The sequence below is a fragment of the Brassica napus genome, unplaced genomic scaffold (genome assembly GCF_020379485.1).
Source record: "Brassica napus cultivar Da-Ae unplaced genomic scaffold, Da-Ae ScsIHWf_216;HRSCAF=379, whole genome shotgun sequence".
In the NCBI taxonomy this organism is placed as follows: Eukaryota; Viridiplantae; Streptophyta; class Magnoliopsida; order Brassicales; family Brassicaceae; genus Brassica; species Brassica napus.
In genome coordinates, this window is record NW_026015578.1 from 42,790 (window position 1) to 57,500 (window position 14,711).

Genomic DNA, 14,711 nt, shown 5'->3' on the forward strand with positions numbered 1-14,711 from the left:
TCAAACTCCAACAGCTCTTTTTCTACCAAGGCAAGGACGAGATCAGCATCTATCAAGCATTCAAGAAGGTCCCAAGAAAGCTCTCTTATCCCCTTAAACCGTCCAGATTCAAGCAAATCAAGTTTCTTCACTTGGAGCCAAAATCCCACAAAAGGCTCCAACGGCTAGTTTTCAAGGAGCCATCAATTCCTTTGCTTCCAAGTTTATTATTTCGATTTTTATTTCTTTCCTTATGTCATTTTATGGCTGTTAGAAAGTTCTTGGTCGAGCCTATAAAGCTCTAGTCTTTGTTTCATTGTAAATCACCCATCTTTGAAAGTATTATGAATTATTCAATTTTTCTAGTTTTGTCAAAACTATTGTTCTAAGTCTTTTGAGTGTGTGAGAAACAACTCTGGAGCAACTTGACTTATCAAAGCCTCCTTTCACAGAGCTTTGTGGCGTCCATCATCCCATCTCCATCCATTAATCGATCTTGAGAGTGATACACATCCAGCAAGACCGGTTCCATCTTCATTCATCTCCCATCCATTGATCCTTGTTGAGAGTGATACACATCCAGCAACAAAGATCCCATCTCCATCAATCTATCCCTTTTCTATTTGTTTTTATTCATATTATCATTTTGATTCATATTCATATTTGTTTCTGTTTGCATTATAAAACTCTAAAAACTCATAAAAATCGGTTCTCATTGTTCTCAGGTTGTAGCTTGGATCCAACCTCTATCTATTCGTGGGTTACCCCCCTGTGCCTACAACATTTTGGTATCAGAGCTCAAGCTCCTGAATCAGGTCACTCTATCCTTGCATCATTCATATTTGTTTGCATTTGTTTTTCATCATAAACCGAAAATCCATAAAAACTGTTTCTTTGTTTCAAGTTTTGTTTCTGCATTTGTTTTGTGTTCTTGCTGTTCATTCTGCTAAGTGCCACGAAAAAGAAAAGAAAAGTTTTGTTTGATTCATTTAAAATCGAAAATCCCAAAAGAAAAGTGTTTGCATTTATTAGTTTCCATAAAAAAAAAAATCCCATAAAAATTTATGTTTTGAATTTGATTCATTTTCATTTGCATTCATAAATTCAAAAGCCAAAAGAAATCATCCTAGTTATTGTTTCATACCATTTCTACTTGTTCATTTCGTGATTGCATCAGAAAAGAAAAAGAAAATATTTTTTTAAGCTTTAGTTTATATCATTTGCATATTTAATTGTTGCATTTCATCCAAAGAAAATTCAAAAAAAAATTCAGCATTAGTTTGCTTTCCATATTTTCTTTTCATTTGTGTTAATTGTCATTTATTATTGTTTCATTTCGAGATTTGCATTAAGAAAACCAAAAGAAAAATCATTTTGCATAATTTATTTCATTTCGGTTCAACATTGCATCTTTTTCGGTTTAGTTTTAATAGATTGCATTTTGTTTACTTATTTTGGTTCGACCAAAACTTCCCATATCTTCACTTGCTCTTTGAGATTGTTTTCAGGAAGCTATGGCAGGAGAAACCCAGAGACAACTTCTCAAGGAAAACCAAACTCTTTTGGCAGATTTAAAGAAAGTAAAAGATCAGATTGCTCGGTTGGAGAAAAGACACAAGGCACAAGGCCAACGACCACAGCAAGGAGAAAGAAGATTTGGAGATGCACCAGAAGCTGTTTATGTCGAGCCCAAGCCACCAGATCCTTCATGGATCAGTCAACAGCCAACTTCTCAAACCCATATTCATCATGTTGCTAATTCTCGGTTTGATCATAAATATTTTGCTGATAAAATTGAACTCTTTACATTTTCAGGAGGAAGAAGCTACCTATTTTGGGAGAGGAACCTTGATGAATGGTTTCACTACAACAAAATTCTGAAAGAAGAGAGACTATCTTATGCCATTGATCAACTAAGAGGTAATGCCTTTAAATGGTGGGTACAAGAAGAAGATGATAGATGGTTTTACAAGGAGCCAGCTATCAAAACGTGGAGAGATCTTAAGGAAGTCATGAGGGATGAATTTGCACCAGAACTCACAAGTTCTAAGATCCAAAAGATATACCCAAGGAGGTATCTAACTCATGGTTCCAAAGAAAAACCAGAAACTGTTATTGTCCAAGTAGAGGCTAAGGTAAGTCCTATACTTGATAAATCAGTTAATGAATCATCTACCACTTGTATGAGTCACTTGTCTTTGTCAAAAGGTGATGTAACAGGAACTAAGGAGCATGAATTCAAAGGAGAGGAGCCACCAGGCGCCACACCTGTGATGGATCAGAAGATGGTTCAAGACACAATGCAGTCCATGTTGCTTAAAGAAGCAAAACCAGTAAATGAAGTATCATACCAAGGTAAGTGTCTAACACCACCTAGAGATACTAGTACTGACGTGTGTGTTCTTGATGTAGGGAGTAAAAATGAAAGCTATCTGCTTACTGAAGTTCCACAGAAGGAACCAGACCATAAGCTCAGTCATGAACCACCTCACAAGTGGAAACCAAAATCTAAACAATGGATTGTTCAAATTCCAAAACCTATGGTAAGATTCATTTTAGATCAGCATGTTTTTAATATTTCCATGATAGATATAATGCACTTGATTTTTGTCCAGAGTGTTGAGACTATTTCAGGTTGCCAAGAAGAAAGCTTTAAAGAAATTCCACCGGATAATCTTATGTTGCTAGGAGAATCAACTCCAAGGAAGAACAGAAATGTGGCCACCAAAACTTTGAAGGACCATCCACTCCAGAAGAGATGTAATGGCCATAGCCATAGCAGAGGCGTGATCCTTTCAAATCTTTTCAAAGAAGAGCCACCAGATGCACCATGCATCACCAAACCGAAATTATACCAAGGTAAGGTTCTAAACTCTCAAAAGAGAATGAAACCTGACTTGCTCTATCTTGATGCAGGTTATATAGTTTCGAGGTCGAAACCTTGTCAAGAGGGAGGGGATGATGTGGTCATCAGATCATCAACTGAACCGGAGGTCAACCCAAAGCCCTACTCAACCAGCCAAGGCGCAAACCAGGACATACGTGCACTAAAAATACCATATCTTTCAAACCAGGAGGGTTTAAATTACGAGGCTAATTTTTATGGATTCTACACTCAAGAAGAAGTCCAGGCCAATTGGAATTGGGCCAAAATATTCACGGAGCAAGAAGTTATGAATTTTACAACTCAGAGGTTTCTCAGCCTATCCATCTGCGAGTATCCGACTTTAGAAGGAGATTTAAGCTCAAGTAAGGAGCTTCCTGAAGCAAAGCCCGTCATCAAATTCAAGAGAATTCTTTCAGCTTTCCAGAAAGCCAAAGATCAGGAGAAATGGACACGTAAATCAGAAGATATGTTCAATTTTCCAGAACCGGTCAAACCAGTGCTACACTCGCCTCAATTGGAAGCTAACCGGTTCAATCAGCTTCAAACCAGAAATTGGCGACCAGGAGATCATTTCAACCAATCAGGAGGTATTCCAGAAGTTCTTAGCTGCACCAGAACCCAGGAGATCAGTCGGTTCAATGGAGAATCACTTAAATCAAACCGGAGCTATTTATGGAAAGATTGGACAATCTTTCGGTTTGATCCATTCCAAGCAATTCCAATCCAACCAGGAGAACCAGACGACATCCAGACTAAACCAAGACATCCAGGAGACATTATACACGAGCCAGAAGAGTTCTACAACTTCATCCCATGCACCAGCCCACATAGGAATAAGAAGATCCCCATTATCACCGAACTGCCTTATTTGGAGTCTCTTGCATTCAAACTCCAACAGCTCTTTTTCTACCAAGGCAAGGACGAGATCAGCATCTATCAAGCATTCAAGAAGGTCCCAAGAAAGCTCTCTTATCCCCTTAAACCGTCCAGATTCAAGCAAATCAAGTTTCTTCACTTGGAGCCAAAATCCCACAAAAGGCTCCAACGGCTAGTTTTCAAGGAGCCATCAATTCCTTTGCTTCCAAGTTTATTATTTCGATTTTTATTTCTTTCCTTATGTCATTTTATGGCTGTTAGAAAGTTCTTGGTCGAGCCTATAAAGCTCTAGTCTTTGTTTCATTGTAAATCACCCATCTTTGAAAGTATTATGAATTATTCAATTTTTCTAGTTTTGTCAAAACTATTGTTCTAAGTCTTTTGAGTGTGTGAGAAACAACTCTGGAGCAACTTGACTTATCAAAGCCTCCTTTCACAGAGCTTTGTGGCGTCCATCATCCCATCTCCATCCATTAATCGATCTTGAGAGTGATACACATCCAGCAAGACCGGTTCCATCTTCATTCATCTCCCATCCATTGATCCTTGTTGAGAGTGATACACATCCAGCAACAAAGATCCCATCTCCATCAATCTATCCCTTTTCTATTTGTCTTTATTCATATTATCATTTTGATTCATATTCATATTTGTTTCTTTTTGCATTATAAAACTCTAAAAACTCATAAAAATCGGTTCTCATTGTTCTCAGGTTGTAGCTTGGATCCAACCTCTATCTATTTGTGGGTTACCCCCCCTGTGCCTACAACATAATGTGCCCGCAACACTGTCCAAAGAGGACTTGTTAGAGGCCATGAAGGTAATGGGGACTCAGGTTGCGGCTATGGCGCAACTGTTCACGCCACTAGTGAACTCCTCGGTTGGCCAGGCTACGCCTGTGGCTACGACCACCCCCAACACCAATGGTCCAGTTGTGGAAACGGTTGAGGTGATCGAGATCGATCCACCGGAAAAGTCTGGAAAGAAGGTGGACTATCTGAGTCTGCTTCAACATTTATCCAGGTTGGGTACGAAGCATTTCTCCGGTAGCACCGACCCTATTGTGGCAGACGAGTGGAGGAGTAGGTTGGTCCGAAACTTTCAATCAACTCGCTGTCCAGTGGATTACAGACGCGACATTGCGGTTCACTTCCTGGAAGGGGACGCGCATAACTGGTGGCTTGCAGTGGACAAGCGCACCAATGGGAGTCTGGAAAGTTTTGCGGACTTTGAAGTTGAATTCAACCGCAAATACTTCCCTGCTGAGGCTTGGGATCGTCTGGAAGCTCAGTTTCTAGATTTGGCCCAAGGCCGCAGGACCGTACGGGAGTACGAAGAAGAGTTCAACCGGCTCAGACGGTTTGTTGGAAGAGAGCTGGAGGACGAGGCAGTCCAGGTCCGTAGGTTCATCCGAGGCCTAAGGCCCGAACTGAAGACCCATTGCTCGATCCGCACTTTCAACACCGTCGGAGAACTGGTGGAACGGGTGGCTTTGCTAGAGTCTAACTTGGCTGAAGAAGCTAAGCTTAAGGCTAAGTCACAGTCTGGCCCGTCGGGCAAAACAAATGATAAAAAGAGGAAGTGGGACCAGGTGGACGGAGGTAAGACCTCTGGTGGCCGACCTACATGTCCCAAGTGTGGAAAGAATCATCCCGGTGAGTGCTGGAAGGCCATGGGGGCTTGTGTGCGATGTGGCAGCATGGATCACACGATCCAAAACTGCACTCGACCAAACCGATTCTCCGACCAGTCCAGTGGCAGCGGCTCCGTGACTTGCTTCCTATGTGGCAAGACTGGACACTACAAGTCGGATTGTCCTAAGCTACAAGGAGGACAAGGGAAGGGCCGTGGAGACACAGGCAAGTCGACCCAGAGTAGGCCGACCACAACACCAAGGGTGTATAAGCTGTCCCGGGACGACGGCGCTTCTGGATCGTTTGATTCGATCTCTGGTAATTCCTAAATTTTTCTTTTTACATTCAAGTAGAAAATGCTTGGTATGGAACCTAGAATGTCTAGGCGATTCTGATGAGGGTCTCTGTTAGGAACCCTCATGATTGGTGGTGTGGAAACCCACGTACTTTTCGACACAGGGGCTACACATAGTTTTGTGAGTCCGGGACTGGTCGGAAAGGGTCTGTTCTGTCTGGACGCTGGAGATAATTTTGGGATAGTGAGGGCGGCCGGAGGGCAAGCCATGAACTCACTAGGTCTCATGTCAAATATCCCAGTGTCAATACAGGGAAAGGTATTCCCTGTGGATTTGGTCTGTGTCAACCTAAAGAATCACGAAGTGATCCTAGGTATGGACTGGTTGGGAAAGTATCGGGCCACTCTCGATTGCCATAGAGGTCGTGTGCAATTGGAGACTGGGCTTCGACCGATCCAGTACCAATGTCTGTGTCCGGCTCAAGAGAAAGTAGTGGTTTCAGCAGTTCGAGCGATTCGGATGTTGGAACAGGGTTGTCAGTCCTTTTTGGCTACAATTACAACTACAGAGCCAGGCAGTTCTGTCTGTCTGAAAGACCTTTCAGAGGATTCGTTGGTGTCGAAGTTCCCAGATGTGTTCCAGGTACCTCAGGGTGTCCCCCCTGATAGGTCGGATCCATTTACGATTGAACTAGAGCCAGGGACAGCTCCGCTGTCCAAGAGTCCGTACCGGATGGCTCCGGCCGAGATGGCCGAGCTAAAGAAGCAATTGGAAGAATTGCTTGACAAGGGGTTCATACGGCCAAGTAGCTCCCCTTGGGGTGCACCAGTCCTCTTCGTGAGAAAGAAGGATGGTAGCATGCGTCTGTGCATCGACTATCGAGGGTTGAACAGGGTCACTGTGAAGAACAAGTACCCGTTGCCCAGGATAGACGAACTGTTGGATCAACTCAAAGGAGCCAAGTGGTTTTCCAAGATTGATTTGGCTTCAGGGTATCATCAGATCCCTATAGAGCCAAATGATATTAGGAAGACGGCATTTAGGACCAGGTACGGTCATTACGAGTTCGTAGTGATGCCGTTCGGTCTGACCAATGCACCTGCCGCTTTCATGAAAATGATGAACAGCGTGTTCCGAGATTTCTTGGATGAATTCGTGATCATCTTCATTGATGATATCCTAATTTATTCCAAGGATGAGGAATCTCATAGGAAACACTTGAGAGCCGTGCTGGAACGATTACGAGAACACAAACTCTATGCTAAACTCAGTAAATGTAGCTTTTGGCAGAAGAGTATTGGGTTCCTCGGCCATATTGTTTCCGATCAGGGCATCTCGGTGGATCCAGAGAAGATCAGGGCAATCAAGGATTGGCCCCGACCACGCAGTGCTACGGAAGTCAGAAGCTTCTTAGGGCTGGCAGGCTACTATAGAAAGTTTGTGAAAGGATTCGCAAGCTTGGCTCAGCCTATGACGCGGTTGACTGGGAAGGACGTTAAGTTCACATGGGCTGAAGAGTGTGAGGAATGTTTCTCCGCACTTAAGAACATGCTGACTAGCGCACCCGTCCTAGTGCTTCCGGAGGCCGATCAACCATATGTGGTCTATACGGACGCATCCATCACTGGACTAGGTTGCGTATTGACCCAGCATGGGAAAGTCATTGCCTATGCGTCCAGGCAGTTGAGGAAACATGAGGGAAACTACCCCACCCATGATCTCGAAATGGCTGCGGTAGTATTCGCCTTAAAGATTTGGCGATCATACTTGTATGGCGCCAAAGTTCAGATACTTACGGACCATAAGAGTCTTAAGTATATATTCACCCAGCCTGAGTTAAACTTAAGGCAGAGGAGGTGGATGGAATTCGTAGCTGACTACGATTTGGACATCACCTATTATCCGGGAAAGGCTAATCTGGTAGCAGACGCTTTGAGCCGGAAGAGGGCTGATGTATCGGCCGAACGGGAGGCGGACGACCTGGACGGTATGGTCCGTGCTCTGCGGCTGAATGTGCTGACTACGACAACCGAAGCTTTGGGGTTGGAGGCGGTTAACCAAGCCGACCTGCTTACTCGAATCCGGTTGGCTCAAGGTCAGGACGAGAACCTGAATAAGGTTGCTCAGAATGATAGGACGGAGTACCAGATCGCAAGGGATGGTACCATCCTAGTAAACGGTCGGATCAGTGTTCCTAATGATAGGAGTCTAAAGGAAGAGATTATGAGGGAGGCTCATAAGTCCAGATTCTTGGTTCATCCTGGTGCGACTAAGATGTACCAGAACCTTAAGAAATTCTATCATTGGATCCGTATGAAGGCAGATGTAGTGGAATGGGTGGCCAAGTGTTCCACTTGCCAACTCATCAAAGCAGAACATCAGGTGCCTAGTGGGTTATTACAAAGCTTGCCTATTCCGGAATGGAAATGGGATCACATCACAATGGACTTTGTGACCGGGTTCCCTACCACGAGGAATAAGAAGGATGCGGTTTGGGTTGTGGTAGATCGACTAACCAAATCAGCACACTTCCTGGCTATCAAGAAGTCGGATGGGGTAGATCAGATTGTACGTAAGTACATTGATGAGATCGTCCGACTACATGGTGTGCCGGCAAGCATAGTCTCGGATAGGGATTCAAGGTTCACATCTTACTTCTGGAAGGCTTTCCAAAAGGCCTTAGGAACAAGGGTGAACATGAGTACAGCCTATCACCCACAGACGGATAGACAGTCTGAACGTACGATCCAGACATTGGAAGATATGTTGCGAGCATGTGTTCTAGACTGGGGTGATTCCTGGGAGAAACATCTACCTCTGGTAGAATTTGCTTACAACAATAGTTTCCATAGTAGTATTGGCATGTCGCCATACGAAGCTCTGTATGGGCGTCCATGCAGGACACCCTTATGCTGGACCCAAGTTGGGGAACGCAGCATGATTGGTCCGGAGATTGTCGAAGAGACAACCGAAAAGATCAAGTTCTTGAGGGACAAGATGAGACAGGCACAAGATCGCCAAAAGAACTATGCAGATCGAAGAAGGAAAGATCTCGAGTTTCAAGTAGGTGACTTGGTGTATCTCAAAATGATTACCTTCAAAGGACGAGTCCGAATTTCCGGGAGACGGAAGTTAGACCCGAGATACTTGGGGCCGTTCAAGGTCATTGAAAGAGTTGGGATGGTGGCCTACAAGTTGGACTTACCGGCCAAGATGGACGCATTTCATAATGTGTTCCACGTCTCCCAACTTCGGAAATGTTTGACGGACCAAGACATCGCTCTTCCTGCCATTCCAGACGATCTTGGTAAGAACCTAACCTTGGAAACGAGGCCAGTTCGAATCATAGATAGGATGGAAAAAGCAACAAGGAAGAAGACGGTCCAGATGGTCAAGGTCGTCTGGGACTGTAATGGTCAGGATATAATCACTTGGGAGACCGAAGCTAGAATGAAAGCAGAGTACCCAGAGTGGTTGGACCAGTTTGTTTCCGAGGAAGCATTCGATTCGGATTCGAGGACGAATCCATCCCAAGGGGGGAGACTTGTCACGCCCCCAATCCTGAATAGGATTGTTGGGACGGCCATGGTTCGAGGAAACGTACAAGCCAGTCTTGAGACATCAAGGCAAGCGTTCCATGGTCGAGAAAGAAGGTTAAGGATATAAGGAAACTTAAACTTAACCTTATACGAGCTAAGTGTCAGCTAGGACGAGTAAGACGGTAGCTAGGACGAAGTGGACGAGTAGCTCGGCCAGCTCAAGGAAGCTAGGTTCAGTTCACTCCAGCTCAGTCCCTACTAAGTCAGCTCCACTAGCTGGACTACTAGCTCACTCAGCTGAGGCAGCTGAGTGTCAGCTCATCTCAGCTAGACGGACTGTCCGGGCTTTAGGCCGATGGTCCGGGTCTGGGTCAGTGGCGGGCTGGGAGGTCCGGCCATGAGGCCATGGGCTGTTGGGTCCTTGGGCAAGGCTGTGGGCTGTGTCCAGGAGGCCTGGGGCGTGGGTTGGGCTTGTGGCCGACCCCAAACCCAATCAGAAAGGGCGAAGGGATGCAAGTGGCCGAAAGGGGGCAACTCTTGGCCGATGGTGCCCATTCGCTAGCAAGTCGTGCCTGTTCGTGGGGCAAGACTTACCCCCTCGTTTTCTATAAATATGGGGGCTCTCTGGTCGATTTCATTATCCAATTCCAGAGTAAAATACTCAGAGAAAAACGTAGAGAGAAAGAAAGAGAGAAAGAGAGAGTTCCGGCCAAGAGAAAGGCCGATTGTGGTGGTGTTGTGTTCCGGCGACTCTGATCGTTTGAGAACTAACTCCGGTCAAGAATGGGAGATCAAGACAAGGAGAAGAGCATGGAGAACCCAGATGTGGTTCACAAGGTATGTGATGGGCCGTGGCTCCATCAGACCAAACTGACGGTCCATGCGACCGCACCGCGGCTCTGGTCGGTTCCTAAGTCCCATCCGGCTCTCCTTATCTATTTCAATTCGTTTCTCTTCTCTTCTCTCTGGTTAAACACGAAAGGTTGTGTTGGTTGAGTCCAAGGGACACGTCCCTAGGCTTTGGCCGAACATAACCAGACCGCTAGCCTTGACACGGGTCGGTTAGACGGATGATCCGATCGCACCAAGACTGGGCGGTTAGGACGAACGGTTGGGAATGACCCAAAGGGCACGAGTTGTCAAGAGTCATGAGTGTTCAAAGGTTGTGAGTTGCCAAAGGGTGTCAGGGACCAAAAGGTACGAGTTACCAAAGGTTGCGAACATCAAAAGGTACGAGAACCAGGAGGCACGATTGGCCAAAGGGTGCATGTTCCAAACGGTGTCTTTCGGGACAGGCTAGGACCGATCCTTATGGATCAGCCTATGGCTTGTCTAGTTAAGACAAGGTCACGGTTTGTCTAAGCCAAGGTAGAGTCGCAAGGTCTGACCGGTTGCTAAGCCTTCCGGATTAGGCTTGAGGCTTACTAGGCCGATTGGATCCAGGCCTAAGGCCGGATCAGGTAAGGGAGTCCGTTGGGCCATTGAGCCGGACTCCATTAGCCGGTCGTACCTAGATTCTATCCGGATAGACGGATTGGTCTTTGGGGACGATCCGGATCTGTTCGTGTGTTCTGTTATCTATTCTGGACTATCTATCTGATTCTAAGTCAAGGGGTGGTTGGTTGAATGACTTAGGATACGGTAGGTAGGTTCATACGTTTTATGATTATGTTGACTGAGGTTTATCTAAGTTCTAGGAACCAAGCCAAGCATTGTAGAATCAATCCGTTCTATTCTCGGTTATGATTAATGCTTATCTGGTTGTGGTTTCAGGAACTAAGGATGGTTCTGGTCAAGCCAAGGAGCCGTGAAGGCTCGGTCAGTGAGAGGCTGTGTAACGTGTGGTTAGATGATGCTAGGGATGAACTAGTGATTGTCTATGAGACTGTTAAGAAGTTGTGTATTGAATCTCATGTTTCTAAGTAATACAAAGTTTATACATTGTTATTCCGCTGTGCAATCTGTTCCTTTGTTTATGAACCTCATATTCGAATATGACTTAGTAACTAATAGACTTAAAAATGGATCAAACAAGCAGAGAAATTAATAAGTAAGCCTGCGGACTCCATCAGGTCGAGAGGCCAGGGTTCGGGTCTTACACGCCGCCCGATTGCCGACCCTCAGTAGGAGCTTCGGCTCCCAAAGGCACGTGTCGTTGGCTAAGTCCGTTCGGTGGAAGCGCCGTTCGGACCGCCTTGAATTATAATTACCACCGAGTGGCGGGTAGAATCCTTTGCAGACGACTTAAATACGCGACGGGGTATTGTAAGTGGCAGAGTGGCCTTGCTGCCACGATCCACTGAGATTCAGCCCTTTGTCGCTAAGATTCGACCCTCCCCCTTTCCAATCACATGTTCCTCCCCAAAACGTTAAAAACCAAAAAACCCAAAAAATTCAAGTATATAAGAAGATCCCGTCAGAGGTTCGAGATTTTTACTTGGTGAAATTCACTCTCAACCTAATATTTCAGATTGGCCGATGAAATGCAGCCCGCATGTGCACAAGTCTCGGCCAAAAGCATCCTGACGGGAGCATTAAAACCCAAAAGAGTTAATTCATCCCATCAGTACGCTTGGCCTCGATCATACCAAGGAAAAATGTTAACACTTGGTTGGATGATGGAAAGTCGAGCCAGCATAAGTACTACTTGGACCAATCAGACTGACTTGGACAGTCCAGTCCATCAAAACTCGAGCTTATGTCCAGATCAGTACACGGATCAGTCCACGGGAAGGGCCAGCATGCTGATATGTGTACTGACATGGTGCATCAGTTGTCCAAAATCAGTACACGGATCAGTCCACGGGAAGGGCCAGCATGCTGATATGTGTACTGACATGGTGCATCAGTTGTCCAAAATCAGTACACGGATCAGTCCACGGGAAGGGCCAGCATGCTGATATGTGTACTGACATGGTGCATCAGTTGTCCAAAATCAGTACACGGACAGTCCACGGGAAGGGCCAGCATGCTGATATGTATGGTCAGCATGCTGATATGAGTTCAGTACACGGATCAGTCCACGGATCAGTACACGGACAGTCCACGGGAAGGGCCAGCATGCTGATATGTGTGGTCAGCATGCTGATATGAGTTCAGTACACGGATCAGTACACGGACAGTCCACGGGAAGGGCCAGCATGCTGATATGTGTGGTCAGCATGCTGATATGAGTTCAGTACACGGATCAGTACACGGATCAGTCCACGGGAAGGGCCAGCATGCTGATATATGTGGTCAGCATGCTGATATGAGTTCAGTACACGGATCAGTACACGGATCAGTACACGGACAGTCCACGGGAAGGGCCAGCATGCTGATATGTGTGGTCAGCATGCTGATATGAGTTCAGTACACGGATCAGTACACGGATCAGTACACGGATCAGTCCACGGGAAGGGCCAGCATGCTGATATGTGTACTGACATGGTGCATCAGTTGTCCAAAATCAGTACACGGACAGTCCACGGGAAGGGCCAGCATGCTGATATGTGTGGTCAGCATGCTGATATGAGTTCAGTACACGGATCAGTCCACGGATCAGTACACGGACAGTCCACGGGAAGGGCCAGCATGCTGATATGTGTGGTCAGCATGCTGATATGAGTTCAGTACACGGATCAGTACACGGATCAGTACACGAATCAGTCCACGGGAAGGGCCAGCATGCTGATATGTGTGGTCAGCATGCTGATATGAGTTCAGTACACGGATCAGTACACGGACAGTCCACGGGAAGGGCCAGCATGCTGATATGTGTGGTCAGCATGCTGATATGAGTTCAGTACACGGATCAGTACACGGATCAGTACACGGATCAGTCCACGGGAAGGGCCAGCAAGCTGATATGTGTACTGACATGGTGCATCAGTTGTCCAAAATCAGTACACGGACAGTCCACGGGAAGGGCCAGCATGCTGATATGTGTGGTCAGCATGCTGATATGAGTTCAGTACACGGATCAGTCCACGGACAGTCTGTGTGTGCTAACGGACAGGCACGGACGTCCTGCGTGTGCTGACGGACGTCCTGTGTGTACTGAACAGACAGCCCACGTGGGCCAAAATCACCCGAACAGTCCACAGGAAGGGCCAGCATGCTGATATGTGTACTGACGGACGACCACGGACATCCTGTGTGTGCTGACGGACGTCCTGTGTGTACTGACGGACGTCCTGTGTGTGCTGACGGACGTCCTGTGTGTACTGACGGACACACGGACACACACGGACGTCCTGCGTGTGCTGACGGACGCCCTGTGTGTGCTGACGGACGGCCACGGACGTCCTCTGTGTACTGACGGACGTCCTGTGTGTGCTGACGGACGGCCACGGACGTCCTTTGTGTGCTGACGGACGTCCTGTGTGTACTGACGGACGTCCTGCGTGTGCTGACGGACACACGGACACACACGGACAGCCACGGACGTCCTGCGTGTGCTGACGGACGTCCTGCATGTGCTGACGGACGTCCTGTGTGTGCTGACGGACGTCCTGTGTGCACTGACGGACACACGGACACACACGGACAGCCACGGACGTCCTGCGTGTGCTGACGGACGTCCTGCGTGTGCTGACGGAAGTCCTGTGTGTGCTGACGGACGTCCTGTGTGCACTGACGGACACACGGACACACACGGACAGCCACGGACGTCCTGCGTGTGCTGACGGACGTCCTGTGTGTGCTGACGGACGTCCTGTGTGCTGACGGACACACGGACACACACGGACAGCCACGGACGTCCTGCGTGTGCTGACGGACGTCCTGTGTGTACTGAACAGACAGCCCACGTGGGCCAAAATCACCCGAACAGTCCACGGAGCGTGCTGATATGTGTACTGATGGACAGCCGGACGTCCTGTGTGTGCTGACGGACGGCCACGGACGTCCTGTGTGTGCTGACGGACACACACGGACGTCCGTGTGTACTGAACAGACAGCCCACATGGGCCAAAATCACCCACGGACAGCCAAAATCACCCGAGAAGCCAAAAATGCAAAAATTAATATTTTTGAAGAAAGTTTTCTGAAAGGAAACATCAAAAATATGTCAACAAAGAGTTTAGGATGTCAAGTGTTGATCAAAAGTTGCTGTAGACATCCGTTTAGACCACGAAACTCCGACCTTTGTAGCATGCAAAAGACATGGTTAGAAGCAAAAGAAATTTATGAAAATTTACCAGAAAATAGCTTTAACCATCCTTATGAAGCATGCAAAAAATCAGATTCAAATTCGAAGTATTTTTTTTTTACATTAAAAATACTCCCCGGAACACAACCAATGTCTACTGGTGACAGACTGAAAAAAAGCGTTTTGTATATATAAGGGGTAGGCACTCTCTTGAGCCTCCTACCCCCCAGTACCCGAACGGTTCGGGTACGTAGTGTTGGACTGTTCGGTCCAACACTATCGAGGGCTGGGTTGAGGTCGATGGCCGGATTGTCCCCGGTGAATTTTCCGGGAACTTTTCCGGCGAATTTTCCGGTGGACCGTTTTGCC